Source organism: Psammomys obesus, unplaced genomic scaffold (assembly GCF_907164565.1).
Source record: "Psammomys obesus unplaced genomic scaffold, mPsaObe1.curated_primary_1811, whole genome shotgun sequence".
Lineage (NCBI taxonomy): Eukaryota > Metazoa > Chordata > Mammalia > Rodentia > Muridae > Psammomys > Psammomys obesus.
The window spans coordinates 3,516,429-3,533,366 of NW_026586550.1; the positions used below are offsets into that span (position 1 = coordinate 3,516,429).

The following is a 16,938-nucleotide window of genomic DNA, read 5'->3' on the forward strand; positions in this document are numbered from 1 at the left end:
AGTTACACAGTGAAGGGCCCAAGTGAGTTCTATGCCAGAAGTATGAAGAGGCCCTAACCACAGGAATACTGCCCAGATTTACTCTGCAAGCACAGGATGCTAACATTTTTCTCTTCTGGTGGTTGACCCCATGTTTACCTGACAGAATTCCAGGAAAGTTGAAATTAAAGCACAAGAGAGGATTATAGCTTCGTCAGAAATTCAGTTTTGATTGAGAATCCTCTCATGGGCCTGCCACTGTTTTTGTGGACACTGCCTCTGTCTGCTGCAGTACAGGGCCCTTAGAAATGACACTATCGTGTTATTTCCTTTCATAGGAGAGAAATGCTAGACAGGGTTCTGATTGTATTGAGTCCAGGTGAGGGAATGGGAAGAGGAGGCCATTCTTGAGCCGGGCAGAGGCTTAGTGAGCGCTTAGCGTCGGGTCCTATGAAATATTAACTGCTCACTTAGGGAAAAGGGGAGACCCATCACTCCTCTGTGACACGACACGATTTCCTAGGAATCTGTTTTATTCAGTCTACCTCCCCACCTCCACAGTGTATATATACATCACTCTCAATTTATTGGCACCAGGAAGAGATCCCTGACCTCACCATCCAGCTCATGTGATCTACGGTCATCTCAGCCTTGAACCGTGGCTTCCTCTGCTTTCCAGTGCTGCTTTAAATGTACACGTTAGTTGGTTACAATAGGGGGAGGCTTGGGCTGTAGCTAAGTGGTAGAAGCATGTGGAAGGCCCTGGGTTCTGCTGTTAACACAGCAAAAGGGAATGACTGTGGCCACAAGACTGAACAACACACACAGGCTCGGCGGAACAGCGCTCAGCAGCCCTGCTGCAGGGGCGGGCCCTGAGACCTTGATGTCCTCCATCTTCTTCAGTCAAGACCTCCCTGTTGCCTCTGGTCAGCTAGCCTCTGGCTAAATATCTTGCCCTGTCTACCTACCTTCCACTACACCAACTTAGGCTGTCATTTACTTAGTCTAAGTGACTGTCAGGGCCTTCGAACTGGTCTTTTGCCCTCATTCTCATCTCCTTGGTTCTAGCTCCACCTACGTAATAGAGTGTTGCTCCCTGAGTGTGTGTGGCTTGGGTAACTTTGCTCTCTCATGTCTAGCTTTGCTCTCAGCAGCTTCCTGAAGCCCTTGCTGCTGCAGACGCAGACACACAGGCGCTGACTGCTTTGGGCCTTTCCATCTCATGTTGCAGACCTCACCCCAGGACTACCTACTCTTCTCTTGAGTCTTGCGCTCCACAGTTGTGGCAGCTCCCGTAAGGAACGCTCACTCTGCGGCTTTATGATTCCTCAGGTAGCACGCATGGCTTTTGCTAGTAACTTCGGGTATCCAGTGTGTTGTGTGCAGGTCCGATTATAGTAATAGTTAATAGACATTATTCAACTCGGATTTCTCACACTGACTGCAGGTTTGATTTGCTTTCTTGGAATTATTGAGGCAACTGAGTCCTATTTTTTCTGCTTGTCAGTACATTCTGGCTCGTCTTTGTTTTAATTTGTTTGAGAATAATGTACACATTCATGAATCCCCACAGTGGACAAGCAGTAGGTCACTGTCATCTTTACCTTTGTCTTAGTCCTCCTTTGTGTTATTGACTACATTTCTCACGCATGATGACTAATTCTCTGAGTAGCCATGTGTGAGACTTGGCAATCAGTGAACTCCTCCTTTATGAACCCCATAAAGTAAAAAAATGCAATACAATTCTTCCTTTTCTCTGTTATAGGTAATTGCTAGTCTTGTCTTAGGAGCATTGACTCAGGGCATCATGACCTTATTTTCTTTCCTTCCTTTTCTTTCTCCCTTTTCCACTTTCCATTTTTCTCTCCCTTTTAGTGAATGAATCTATGTGCTTGTGTGTAGTGTGTTTGTGTGTGTGAGGACATGTGTATGCCACAATCTACATGTAGAGATCCTAGGACAACTTTTGGGACTTGGTTCTCTCCTACCTTCATGAGGTTCCTGGGATCAAATTCAGTTCATTATCTGGAAGCAAGCACCTTTACGCAGTGAGCGTCTCTTGCCAGGCCAGTGACAGTTTCGTCTGGGGAAGGCCTGGCCCTCCTTTATAAACATTTCTACTTACAGGCTTTGCTGTGGCCACCTGTGAGGGTCTTGTCCTCTGACCTGCCCCACAGCATTTTAGTCATGAATTACTTTTCTGTCTTCAATAAGTTACAGTTTGCCTGATGATGCTCTCCTTTGTGTAGATTTGCTTTCAGACTTTCATCTCTTATGTCAAAGTGGAGGATACTTTTGTTTGCATCATAAGCATTATCTTGTTTTCTTTTTTCTTTTTGACACATATTACATACTACAATCTTGATCTCAAACCTTAATCAACCCCACCTCCCCTCTTAGCAGCATAGATGAGGGATAGGCTCAAAGCTGAAGAACTTTGGCAGTAGAAGATGATGGCTTTGCACCAGCTTTTGGCTGTGTCAGAAGGCTGTTGGAGGAGCTTTTTCCAAATTTGCATATAGGAGCAGCACTTCTGTCTCACTGAGTCAGAATGTCTGTCCAGAGCCTGGTTCCGAGTGTGTCACTCTTAAGCAAATCTCCTTGGGTGGCTAATGTACAGGGAGGCGGAACTGACCCTTCAGGTGTTCTTTCTACAATATACAGATGTCTACAGAGGATTTTCCTGGAGCCAAAAGCCTCCTGTTTTCATCAGTGCATAATTGTTAGATAGTGGCATATAAAGGCAAGATCAATGTAGACCTAAGTGGTGAATTTGCTTATGGGTTTCTTCCCTCCCTCTCCTTTCCCTTTCCCCCTTTCTCCTAGGTTCTCTCTCACTTCTTGAGATGGATTCTCCCTGTGTAGAATCTAACCTCAGACATGCTATACTCCTGCCACTGTCTTTCAGGTAGTGGGATTCACAGACATTCAGCACTGTAGCTGAGTCTCTTTGTTCTTTTTAACAAGTAGTGTTTAATTATGTTGTCTAGACGGACCTTGGACTTTAGCCATCCATCTGCCTCAGCTTTCCTACTAGCTAGAACAACAGTTTTATACCAGCTTCCTTAGTGGTATGTTTTCTTTTTGGTGTTTTTGTCCAGCTCTGTATCACTGTAGTTTTAGTCGGAGCCCTTGGAGTGGGGTGAAGGCGTCATGAAAAATTAGGTGCTGGTGATTGGTGGGTCCCAGAACTTGAGTAGCAGTGACAACTCTAGATGAAACAGTGCCACCATCATCGCCGTGAGGTTTATGTACCCCACTGGGTATAGGTCAGTTGCTAAGAGCTGATATAGGCCACACACTTTCCTATGCCACTATTCTGGAACAAAGGAAGCAGGTCTCCATAAGCTCTGCCAGGTTTCTGACAGGTTCAGTGATGTTAACCTTAGCTCCTAATTTTAAATTTTACTTCTGTGTGGTGTTTACCACAGTCTGTTTGCTTCGCAAACATGCCTTTTCTCCCTCACCTGTTCTCAATTTGGGACTTGTGTTCTAGAAAACAGTGTTTGTTCTGTAAACAAATATGGGAAGGAGAGGATAATAATAGGAAAATGAACCAATGAGAAGTGTGCTTGCTGCCTTTGAATGGCAGTGGTGGCTTGGGCATGTGTGTGTGTGTGTGTGTGTGTGTGTGTGTGTGTGTGTGTGTGTGTTTCAGCGAGTGTGGGTGGGATAGTGGGTTTCAGGAGGCACTGGCAGAATGCAGCTTGCCTAGCTCTGCAAGGCTCTATTGCAGCAAATAAGAACACCAGGTGACTTCACATGCCAGTTTCCCAGGTCCTTCCTCTGCTAGATTCACCCTTTTATTGTCTGATTCACCAGTATTCCCCAGGACACGTAAGCCTTTTACGCCTCTCTGTGGCCCTGTGTACCCTTCCCAGCCTCCAGGCTTCTCCCTCTGGCCCCTAGGTACCATGGTACTTAGCTTGCCCCACCTGATTTTCTATTTATTTATGATTTGCATATCGCTTTACTTGTTCGAAAGGCTAATTGTCTTCCTAAACTTTGGTTGTACACTGGGCAACTGGGCTTTTCTGCCCCTCCTATTCCCTGGGGAGCTGAACTGGAGCTGGTGCTCCTGCTGTAGCTGCTTCAAGCCCCTGGAAGAAGCTCTCTTTTTCACCAGTGTCTTTGCTGGCCTCACAGCTGGCTGGCAGATTAACCTCTGCCCCCAGCTGACTCACAACTCTCATTGTCTCTTTGACCTGCTTCTACCAGAGGAGGCTGTTTTCCTAGACTTTTCTGAAAAGTCCTGGTTGGAGGAGGGGGTGCAAAATGCTTTCAGACATTCCAGAGATCTAGTGAGACCTGTTTGGGGCCTCTCTCCTCTGGTTCTGGTGATGTCTGTGGACCTCATAGGCTGGTTTATCCAGACTGGCAGGAGTACCCTGCACTGCTAAATGCTTACTTGGGAAGGGAAAATGAACTAAATGAACCTTTCCTTATCCTCTCCCTCCTCTGATACTCTCTCATTAGCCTGCACTATCCTTGCATCAATTTCTCTTTAACAGAATGGATATTCTTCTTGACTTCACTGTGTTCCACTGACTTCCCACTGCTCAAGAAATCCATGTTGTAAGGCTGGGGCTGTGGTTCAGTAAGTAGAAAGCTGCTTGCCCAGCATGTACGGAATTTTATGCTCATAAACACACAAATATTTTAAACGGACCATGCTTTTTTTTCTTTTTTTGTCTGAAGCGTTTGGGCTATCAAGCTCCCTGGACCAGAAAGAAAGTGTAACCAGGCCTGGCCAAGCCCAGGGACTTGAGGGTCTCTTTGTGATACACACTGGGACCTGAGGAGGGTTTATTGTACTCCGGTGGGTATAGGTCAGCTTTTGAGAGCTAATACAGACATACACTTTCCTATGTCACTATTCTGGAACAAAGGAAAAGGGATCCATAAGTTCTGCCATGTTTCTGACAGTGGCACTCTACTCTCTCTCAGAGCTGGATGTCGAACTCAGTGACCTCAAATCCTACTTTGGTGGTCTAGGGTATGGTATTTGAATTTATTATACCTCAGTTTCTTCAGTGAGCAGGAGCTACCAAGAGCAAGACTTGCTACCCACAACACTTGTTTCATTTAGTGACTACACGTAGATGCCACACCCTGCTGATTCAGGTTTTTCAGGTGTCATGCAGCCATCACCTGATCCTGGTGATTCTCTGCTACCACAGCTGTATCCCTGTCATTCACCAATACATGAGGACTCTCCACCTTCAGCAGCATGCTTGGGTTCTAGGCAGGAAGAAAAAGGGGCGTACCAGCTGATCCTCAGAGAGATGTGTAAGGATTTCCTTCCATCCATTGTCACTGATGTTTTCTTGGCCAAACTGTGTCACAGGGCCTTATTGATAAAGAGGAAAAGGAATGTAGTATTCCAAGGGCCCATATTATCATTCCCTCCAACACCAAGGAAAGGTTAGAAAAGGAATGTTGGACAGGTGAACTAACTGGGAGTTCCATAGCGCTCTGCTCTGTGTTGTAACTGTCTTGTTGACCTTGAATGTAGCTGTTTGGAGTCATAATTAGCATTCACTAGAATGGGAAGCCCTGCTGGGAACTCATTCCTAGAAGGAAGCCAGTTTGCTTTCCTGGGCCATCCTTGAATAGACCTTCTGTTTACCCATTCTCTTTCTGCCAGCCCAGTTCTATCCTCTTCTCTCACTGCAGAGGTGTTTAGGAGAATACTGGGGCACTGTCAGTGAGGGTCCCATCAATCCTAAAGATTGGGTTTAGGCTGGCCAGTCATATGTGCTGGGAAGGCAGTTCATGGGTTTGTGGGGAATCTGTAGAGTTCCAGGTCTCCCCTTGTTGACCTCCTCCTCTAAAGAAATTCTTAGGCCTACATTCCTCCCCGGATTTCCTGTATTCCACTTCCATTCTGAGTTAATGAGATAGAAGGTGGGTCTTTGCCTGGATTGTCAGCAGGGAAAACTGGTTTATCATCCCAGAGCCAGGTACTGTATTTCCCATCAGTGGTGGCCATCACAGGAGTTTATGGTACTTAGTAGTTCTGACTGTGGAGAAGGCCAGGAGGACAGATGACATCATCTAAAACTCTACCTCAACCAGAAATGAGAATGTCTCCAGATGGGAACAGGTACTTGAAACATAGGCTGGGTCTTGTAGGCTGTACAACAAATAAAAACTAATGTTTTGGCCTGTGTAGAGTTCAACAGGATGTGTCAGCCCCACTGATGGAGCTTACTTGCTGATGACAGGGTCCTACCTGTCTGTGCTCAGCAGGCTCCATTTAAAGGGGGCCTAGTATAGCCATGTTTCTGGGTTCACTGTGAATCTGTTTTCTGACTGCATTGGCTCTCAGCATTGAATGAATGCAGGTGTAGCCCAAGCTAGCTCCATGTGAGGGATTGAATCCTTTTGGCTTGGTTAATACTCAAAGTGGTATCTCTAAGGCCTCTTTTAAAGTAGGAAGCCCCTTTCAACCGAGTGTCTTCTAAATATACCTAATTAGCAAGGCTGTCACAGGGCAGTCAGGCTGATCTTAAACTCATGATTACCTTGCTTCACTTTTGTAATTGCTGGAGTTACAGGTATGTGCCACCTTGTCTGGCTGGCCCTGTGTAATTTAATTTTGAAGTTCACAAATAAAGGTAAATGCTACTGTATGCACCTACCTACCTACCTAGTGTGGTGTGTGTGTGTGTGTGTGTGTGTGTGTGTGTGTGTGTTAAGATGTTCAAAATCTTTTGCTGGGGATGTAGCTGGATGGGTGACACGCGCCAGGTCCTGGTCCCTTCATAGCCTCCTTTTCAAAGGTAACATCTTTTTACTTTGTCATGTATCTTTCTGGATGTTTTTCTGTCCATTTGTATTTACCCATGGAAGTTATCCTTAGAACAGTATAATGCTCTGTGTTATATAATGTTCTGCTTTTACTAGAACAATTTATCTTGAAGACCACTGTATACTAATACGTCTTTACTTACTTAAAAACAATTTTCTTTGTTGTTAAAGTTAAAATTAAATGATACCATTCTCCCTTCTTTTTCTTCCATCTAACAAGTCTCATATACCCTACCCTGTGTTCTTTCTTGTTCATGGCTTTTACTTCTTTTTTGTCACATATGTATGCATTTATACTTACTCGTTAGTTATTGTATAGTATTCTATATTGTGAAATGCTTAAGTTTTGTCCCCATTTGTTGAGCATTTAGTTTGCTGCCATTGCTGTTGTTCATGTATATAATTTGCATCAAGTTTCATGAACTTCTGAAAACGATAATTTTTTTGTACATGCCTAACACTTTCTAGTATCTGTCAGAGTTCATGTAGAAGGCTGTGGCATTGAAAGAAATATTACCATGTGAATGTCTTTTCCATGTTCCATGTTTCCATGTTGTTTTCTCTCCTAGAAAGGAGAAACAGTTTAATTCATCTCTATTGTATTTTGTTTAGTTTTATCACATTTATGTATTGTGTATGTGTGGGTGTATGCATGCAATGGCCTATGTGTGGAGGTCAGAGGACAACTTGTGGAGGTGGCTTTCTCCTTCTACCATGTGATTCTGAGGATCAAACTCATCAAAGTTAGTGGCAAGGGCCTTCATCTGCTAAGCCATCTTGCTGGTCTTGTATTGTGATGTTATAAGTTCTGGGTTCATTTATCCATTTATTCATCCATTCATATTATTTTTATATAAATTTTAGAATTTGGGCTACAGAATCTTCTTGAAGGAAGGTTCTGCTTGGGTTTTGTCCCAGGCACCCTTTTCCAAGTAGTAACTGCAGTTTGTTGTGTGTAGAGACAGATTAGAAGTTTTCTAATGGATGATAACTAGACAAAGTACAAAGGAACATTTCAGTATACAGAATGCCTATTTCAGAGAGAAGGCCAACCCTTTTGAGTTCATTTCATTGACACGTACATGAAAATTTCAACTTTTTAACAATGTAAGTCCATTGGCACACATGGAACTGGAAAATGAGCTATTTTTCTTTAAGGCCAAAGATTTCTACATCTGTGCATTAACAGTTTTTGTGTTTAGGTTTTTGGTGCTAAGATTGAAAGTCTTCAGACTGTTTTGTTGTTGAAAACTGGCTTCTTTTATCTCAGAAATTGCTTGGTAGGAAAAACATGTCATTCAAAGCAGTTTTCATGACTTTTTGATGGACAGACATGTTAGCGCCTTTCAAACAATCTAAAGCCCCATTTAAGAAGCGTTCTTTTCTCCTGTGCTAAAATATGTGCTTACACAAAGCAGTTTTTTGGTCTGGAGTTCCTTTGTTGGGATTCAGTGTTGCAGAACCATGTGCCCTGCTGGGCGGTCATGCTGGGTCCTACAGCTAGTCGCTGAAGGAGGCTGAGGGGGTTGAAGATCAACTTCTCAATGCCTTAGGAAAGCAGAGCCTCCTCTTTTGGGGTTTTTGGAAATGCTGCCATAGTTCACAGGAGGACTTCCAGGGAGGCCGTGCTTTCTAGGTCTAGAGAATGCTTCGTATGTCCTCTTGCCAGATATTGGCATCTACATTGTATGGTGTTAGAACTGGTTTCGTAGGATTATGAAAGGCATTGCAAAGTTTTCAGCTAGCCCTCTAACCACGTTCCCTTTGAGTAGCTGTCCTGAGACTGCTCGGCCTGTACTCTAGAGCTGACAGGGCAGGGAGAGGCTGCCAGAGCCTCCATCTGCTGTGCTGGCCCCTGAAGGCCCAGCACTCTTGTAGCAGGTGTTACCCACTCCTGCCTTTAGCTTTGTTCTAATGCTTGTCTTGCTTTCGTTTCACCCCAGCTGACTTGTTTTTCTCCAGTTCCCCAAGCTTTGATGCACTGGAGGAAAAAAAATCAGAGCACTAGTATTTTAATCCAGGTAGTTGTCATTTCACTTTCAACTCTGCTTCAAAGGCGCTTGTCTGACATTAAGGTACAGTTTGCAAACACAGAAGTTGTGTTGCCATCAGATTTGTGTGTACTTTTTTGTTTATGGACCAGAAAAGTGGCTTGCCATCAGACTTGTTTCAGGGCTGATTTGCATAAATAATTATTATATTTTCTTCCTTCCTTTCTTTCCTTTTTCTCTCCTTTCCTTCTTCCTTCCTTCCTTCCTTCCTTCCTTCCTTCCTTCCTTCCTTCCTTCCTTCCTTCCTTCTTTTCTTTCTTCCTTCTTCCTTCTTTCTCAGGTGCTGACATATTTAGAAATAATCTTCACAGCATTTGAGCCAGATACTTGTAAGAAGGAACCTCTGGCTGGTTCATGGTTCATGGTTTTTTTTTTTTTTTTTTTACTGTATTAGGCTATGACTTGCACTCAGTAAATGAATGAATGAATGAATGAATGAATGAATGAATGAATGAATGACTTGAGCACTATGAGTGTCAGGTATGGTGTTAGCTTCTGGAGATACAAAGCAGAATGAGGTGGGAGAGATAGATAAAGAAGAGGGAACCCTTCTGCAGTGTGGCACATTGTATAAAGACACATGCATAGTAATGGAAAGATCTGGGCATTTGCTTCTGGAAGAGATCTTCTGTTAGCTCATGACTAAGCCTAATGTGGGGCTGGCTTCTGCCAGTCACGAAAGGTGCAATAAATGGCCTCGTGTGAGCTGGGGCAGACAGACACTGGGGACACTGAGCTAAGTGGTTGGTGTTCAAGGATCTGTGAAATGACCCTCTTCATCATGGAGGGCCTTGTAGAACCTCTATGAGATGTCCTAGCCTATAGGCATCTTCAGTGTGTTGATTTAGTTGAAGGGTCTGTAGACTTGCTAGATAAATAGACATAAAAAAAATCACCATGAATGTGGTGTGACTTCATATCCCTTTGTTGTTTTGCAATTTTACAAAGATGGCTGTAAAATTAATTAATAATAGCCTGTAAGAGATGGACATTAGGCAGTGGTAATAGCTCCTTGTCTGTAGGGATGAAACATTTTGATGGTCAAGAAGTGTTTGGCTACAAACTGACAATACTGCCCCTATTATTGAAGACAAAACCTACACAACTGATCGGGCATGGAGAAATTGAGCTGGTGCCTACCTCGAGACTTCACTACTGACTAGTGTTCATGGTACTAGCAGGTATTTTGCATGCTAACAAAGTAGAAAGATAAATACCAACCCCGATGCAAGCAAGCCCTTCAGTTTACAAGAGCGACCTGCCTGCAAGATATGCTGGGGGAATAGTGGCACAAAACTTGTGTTTTGAGTTCAGGTCCGTTCCATGAGATAGAGCCCATACTCAGTGCTGCTTGGCTGGCCAAGAACTTGAGACTAGATAGGTTAGGGGCCTAGGAGGAAACCAAATACTACTGTTCTGTTAAAGGCACATAGCAACATAATAACCTTTAATGACATTCTGCTATTCTCATAGCATGCCTTGCTCAGCTGTTTTCAGAAAAGCTTCCTCCTGTAGCAGATGGGAACAAATACAGAGACCCAAAGCCAGAAAATATGCATAGAGTGAGAGACCTTGGAACATTCAGCTTTAAAAGGATATCTCCATCATATCCCTTCAGGACTCAGGGAACTCTTGCCAAAAGGAGCAGAAAGAGTGTAAGAGCCAGAGGCAATGGAGGATACCAAAGAATCAAGGCCTTCTAGATACAACAGGAGTGGCACATATATGAACTACAGAGACATGAACTGGGCATGCAGTATGATTAGGGCCTTAGTCAGGGTTCTCTAGAGTTATAGGATTTATGGAATGAATCTCTCTGTCTCTCTCTATATAAAGGAGATTTATTAGAATGACCTACAGGCTGCAATCCAACTAAGCCCAACAATGGCTAGCTGAGGATGGACAGGCCAAGTTTGTGGTTGAGAGACCAAAAGATTAAAATCAGCAGTTATTATTAAAGTTTAAGGCCTAAACTAGCTGGGTGAGGTCCAGTAATGCCCTGAGGGGAAGAACCTGCCGTACTGCATTCTATCCCCACTCACTAGAGATACAGTTGCTAGGAAACTGGCCCATCCCTCTAGGGAGGGACACCAGGTCATTATGGTCTGGTAACCTTCCTATAGCCAATCAATTCAAAATGCAGCATTTTGACCAACAGATACTTGCCAGGCAGGAATCGCCCCTGCCTTGGGCATGCTGGGAGGGACCAGAATCTTTAAATCACCCAACTAACCGGAGCACAGGGCTCTCGGCTCTCATTGCTTCTGTGGTGGGGGGTGTGAGCCCAAGCTGCAGCTTGTAATTTGTAATAAAAAGATCCTCATGTGGTTTGCAATGGACTCAGCTCCTGGTGGTGGTCTTTTGGGGTATGGCGATTCAGGCACAACATAGTCATTGCTCAGTCCCACAAGACTGGCTTTCTCAGCTGCTCTTCTGTCTATGTTCAGTGTGTTGATTTGGTTGATGGATCTGTGATCCTGAAGAAGTAGGCTTCAATGCTAGTGAGGGAATGGATGTGTTAGCAAGGCAAGGGTAAGCAGGCAAAAAGCGAAGCCTTCCTTTTTAAATGTCCAGCAGAAGGTATGGCTCAGATTAAAGGTGTGTCTTCTTGCCTCAAGCTCTGAATTAAAGGTGGTGTCTCCCCACCCCAAAATCCAGATCAAAAGCCTGAGTCTTCCTTCCTCAAGATCTAGATTAGAGCTGTGTCTTCCTACCTCAAAAGTCTGGACCAGAAGTGGATCTATTCACTTCAGACCAACTAGAACATCTCTCACAGCTGTACTCTCCATTTCTGGATTGTAGTTCATTCCAGATACAGTCAAGTTGACAGCCAAGAACAGCCATCACAGACTTGCATGGGTCTGCGCCAAATGGGATCCTAGAGCCGATAGGAGAAGTAGACATAGGCCCTAATCCCTACACAGAAGCTATCTTCCACTGATAGCCACTTGCAAATGAAAATTTAGTTTTCTTCAAGAGAATTAAATTGGGGAAACTGCTCTTTTGCTCTTTTTTTTTTTATTTAAGAAAAGTTTTACTAATGTGTTAATATTTCAGCAAAGTTATTGCAACAAGTTTAAAAGGCAGACAGACTAGTATAGGCTTTAAAGGAACAAATGAGATTTATACAATTAAATTATTACACAGATCTATGGGTTTATTGAATAACTACAAGGCCCAGAAAACAAATTAAATCTAAAAGATTAAATCCAGCATTAGCACCTACAGTATCTCTAAAAGTTAGACTTTTAACTGCTTCATTCATTCCTTATATTTCTTAACTTTCTCCCAAATACAGTGTTCTCAAAACTCCCAAAAGATAAGACATAAGCGATCCCAATACTAAGAAATAATGAAGAGCTGGAGAAACTGACTTCAACTTGCAAGTTATGTGGAAGCCAAAGCTTAAGTCAAAGCTTAAGTCAATCAAAAGATTTCTGAGCCCTGGATACTGTGTGTGAGGAGGCTGAGTCAGAGTTTATGAGCAGATGACAAATTAGCAACAAACAGTATTATTCCTATCAGTTTTTTCCTAAGTTATATTTGTAACAAAACTAGAGTTAAGTGTTTAGCACACTTGCTTATTACACACAGGACAGAGCAGGGCCAGGCATATTGATGGCTGAACATCTACTTATTGTGCAGTGAACAAGCAACACACACAGCAGCCCCCGACACTTGGAGGTAATGCGCATGAACATAAACGCTTCCAAGAAGTAACCTCAACTGCATTAAATACTGCTCTAATAATAACTGCAATACTAAAACAAGTGACATTTGCCTCTCTCAAGGAGCTTCTGTTTCTGAAATCAAACAGCAGAAACCAATCTTAAGACTGCAGCACATCAAGACTGGCAGCTTTTGGAGATCCGGGCGGTGCAAGAGCCGAACCACAGGTGTAACCCCCCCCCCCCCATGCCCATTACTAATTTAGGGAAATAACTGAACTCAAACTTGACTTGTGGAATTGTAAAGCCACTTAGGAAACTGGCCCAAAGGGGATGCAAGAGACCCCGTGATACTGCTATCGGTAAGAAAAACACTTTGTCTTGGGTTGACCAATTTCCTATTTTTTTAAAATGGCTTTGAATTTTAAAAAGTGAAGTGCTTCCTTGTTTTTCTTGGAAACAAATCAAGATTAGAGCCCTCATAACTGGGAGACACAAAGTGGATGCCGAGTGACGAGTGGTCACTCCAGGTGTGGCACCGTGGCTCTGGCAGCAGATACAAGAGGACAACCCTCTGGAGAGGTAGGGACACTCTGGCATCGGCCAGTGGACAGACGAAGGTCCCAGCTGGAGTGGGACCTTTAATTCTATGGTTTATCTTCCACTGCGCACACCTCTGTCTTCATAGATGGTGATTTCAATAACTTGGAGTAGGCCTTGAGGAGCATATATCTTCTCATCCTGTTCTTGAATGTATTTGACTTTCTTCAGGACCTTCTTGTAATGAGTCTCCATGCATAAGATGGTATACGCTGTTAAACAAGCCAAACAGCCTTCAAGATATACTGGCCCCCCAGCTTCTCAGCTTCCGTATAAAGGTTGTTTAGCGTTCGAACTGTCTCTTCAAACTGCTGTCTATCAATCCTGTTCTCCAGCTCCGCCGGGAACTTGGTCTGGAACTGGCAGCGCGTGCCACTGCTTGTAGTCTCGCTGAATGAACACCTTCCCGGACACCGGGCGCCTGCTGAGGCCTCATGGCGAGGACAGGACCCGCAGCTCTGCGAGTTTGGGGATGACACGGGTCAGATCGGCCTGGAACCGGCTCTCCGGCCCGCCAGCCCCTCGGAGCCACCCACCGCCCAAAGATGCCCAAGGCCTTCTCCTCACCGTTCCCCTTCACTCATGGTTGTAGCTGAGGGCCTCTAGCTACCCAAGCCCAGGACCCGCGCCCCACTACATCCTGGTTCGGCCCTCAGGAAACTACTCTTAACTGTAGGCCCCATGCCCGGCAGTAGGTGACAAACACAAAATGAAGTCAATGCCATGTTTAGAGGTTCTTTGACTCATAATGTTAAGTCAAGGCATTTCTTTTTCTTTTTTACCTCACTGGTCCCTTCTGTATATATTATGGCTTCAGGTTTTGGGTTTTTATATTCGAACATATGTGTTTCTGCATCTGTGGGTGTTTTGTGCTTTTTCTTGTTTGGTTGTTTTGTCGTATTCTTTTTGACAGCAGAGTCTCTATGGAGCTTTGTTTATCCTGGGACTCACTGTGTAGATGAGGCTGGCCTTGAACTCATTGATATCTGTCTGCTTCTGCCTCTGCTGAGATTAAAGGTGTGCACTACCATCCCTACTCCAATTTATCTTATTTTATTATTATTCCTCCGATGCCTATTTGTTTTCTAAGGAGAGATAGAAAGAGTGTGTGGATCTGGATGGGAGGAGAATTGAGGGGAACTAGAAGGAGTAGAGGGAGGGGAAATTATAATCAGAACATATTGTATGAAAAAATATTTACAATGAAAGAAAAAATTTAAAAAAAAAACAGAAGTGTGTTGGTGCTGGGGATAGTACGTAGTATGTTTTCCTAGTATGTGCAAGGTTTTGGGTTCAATCCCCATACTGACACAAAAAGGGGAGGAGGAAAGGTCTACTACATTCTGGTATTTCCTTTGTAGCCTCTCTTGGCTGTGATGATGACAATGTAATTCTAAGCATTTAGAACTGTGATGATTTAAAAACAATCCACCAAGTCTTGCCCTGTGTTCTTCCAAGGGATTCTCTTTGTTCCATCATCTGTAGAACATGGTAAATGCCTTTAATTGTTATGTAAAATTAAAAAGTAAAAGTAGTTAAAATAAAGGTTAAGAATAAACCTAGTGCTTGGTTGGTGTGGGCAGAAAGATCAAGAGTTCAATGTCATCCTCAACTACACAGTGAGTCTGAGGGCTACATGAGATCTGCCTTAAAAAAAGAAAAGAAAACAAAACAAAACAAAAACAACGATCCTAGGCTTGGGAATGATGATTAGTAGATAAGAATGCTTGTTATGAAAGTATGTGGACCTGAACTCAAATCCCCAGTGCTCAGATAAAAGCTGGGCATAGCTGGATGTGCCTGTAAAACAAGGTTGGAGTGCAGATGGAGACAAGTAGGTCTTGAGAGCTGGCTTATCAACTGGTCTAGCTGAAACAATGAACTTTTGTTTCAGCAAGAGACTACCCACAAAATAAGCTGGAGGGATGGCTCAGTAGCTAAAAACACTTCCTGTGGAAGACTTCCTGCCATTGCTGAAGGCGTGGGCTCAGTTTCTAGCACTTCCATGATGACTCACAACTGTCTGTAACTCCAGTTCCAAGGGTCAGACACCCTCTTTGAGCCTCCACAGCCTCCTGTATGCATGCGGTAGACATAAACTCATGCAAACTCCACCCCCCAAATAATACATAAATAGCTTGAAAACTAAGGTGAACAGTAATAGAGGAAGACATCTGACATACTCTTTAGGGCATCCCTACTTTTTGATCTAACATTCTGGAAAACAGTTCAGCATTTTTACTTAAAATTGGCAGTGAACTTGTATGATCCAGAAGTTGTGTTGTCTCTCCATAGCGGCGATGAAAACGTGTATACGACATTCATAGCAGCGTAATGTGTGATTTCCTCTAATTGCCAGACTAGGGAAAACACCCAAATGTCCTCTGTGTTTGAACAAATTTTGTCTCATTCACATCCAGAATAATTAGTACTCACTAATAAAAAAGTACAAAGTATGGTGCATGAAACACCTTGGAGGAACCCTAAGGAAAAATGCTAGTTGAAGGGGAAAGCCGGTCTCCAAAGAAACTGTACCTTGTAATTCTATTTGTATGACCTTGTTGGAGTAACATAATTACAAGGGTAGAGGTGAGGTTAGGTTGTGGGAAACTTGGGATGGGATATAAAGGGCTAACATGAAGGAGTCATGCTGTAACATTGATTTTGGTGGTGGTTCCAAAAGTGATGGGATGAAACTACACACAAACACAAGCATGCATGCACATGCGTGCACATACGCACACGCACACACACACACACACACACACGCACGCACATTTATGCATCATTGGTAAACTGAACAAAAAGTATGAATTGCACCATTGCCAATTTCCTGGTTTTGCTTTATACTCCAGTTAAGTTGTGATCTTCAGGAGAGGCTAGATGAAACATGCATGGGGTTTCCCTGTCTATATTTTAAAGTCAATGATTTCTTTAAAAATTTAAAAATATTTTAATTATCGTGTGTGTGTGTGTGTGTGTGTGTGTGTATGTGTGTATGAGAGGCACCATGAGCACATACCTCACGTGTGGAAGTCGGAGGACAACTTTCAGGAGTTGGTTCTTTTCTTCGAGCTGTGGGTTCTAGCTGAACTCAGGTCGTGTTTGCCTGGCAAGTGTCTTTACCAGTAGAGCCAACTTGATGGCCATTAACAATGATTTCAAAGAAACAAGATTTAAAAACAAACTTGCTATGTCTTCTTCTTTGCATTTTTTAAATCCTTAAGACTTAGGTATTGTCTTTAAATATATGCAGAGTGTATTTATTTAGTCCTAAAAAAATGAAGATAGTGCTTTTCTATGAAAAAGTTATGCATTGGGGCTGGAGAGATGGCTCAGTGGTTAAGAGCTCTGTCTGTTCTTCCAGAGGTCTTGAGTTCAATTCCCAGCAACCACATGGTGGCTCACAACCATCTATACCTTCTACTGCCCTCTTCTGGCATATTGGTTTACATATAGAGCTTTCAAAATAAATAAATAAATAAGATCTTTAAAAAAAAAAAAAAGAAAAGAAAAAGTTATGCATTTATAGCTTCTTCCTTAACTCTCATTTTTGTTTTTGCCCTTAAAGACAAATGTTCCTGAGCTTCTGTGATACTGCCGGATTTAAGAGGAAAGCGCTTGCACTTGACCGTCCTTCGCTCTGATTTGCCTGGGGTTGATTGTATGCAGTGGTCCTCTCTTAGGCTCCTGCCTGCCTGGCAGGTGCAGTAGAGCAATAGCAGTCCAGTCTCCTTCTGGTGCTGAGAGCACAACAGAAGGTTAAAGGGCTTCCAGTGGACCTTCAGGAATGTTGTCCATATCCTGAGTGATCTAGGGTGGTTTAG

General features: G+C 43.3%; 1 protein-coding gene and 1 pseudogene across 2 annotated transcripts in view; one reads left to right on the forward strand and one right to left on the reverse strand.

Moving 5' to 3' along the window:
- Nhsl1 (NHS like 1) overlaps window positions 1-16,938 on the forward strand; it is a 216,178-nt gene that overhangs the window by 43,937 nt on the left and 155,303 nt on the right. The gene's annotated exons all lie outside the window — the stretch shown is intronic.
- Window positions 13,150-13,547, reverse strand: LOC129672520 (golgin subfamily A member 7-like; annotated as a pseudogene).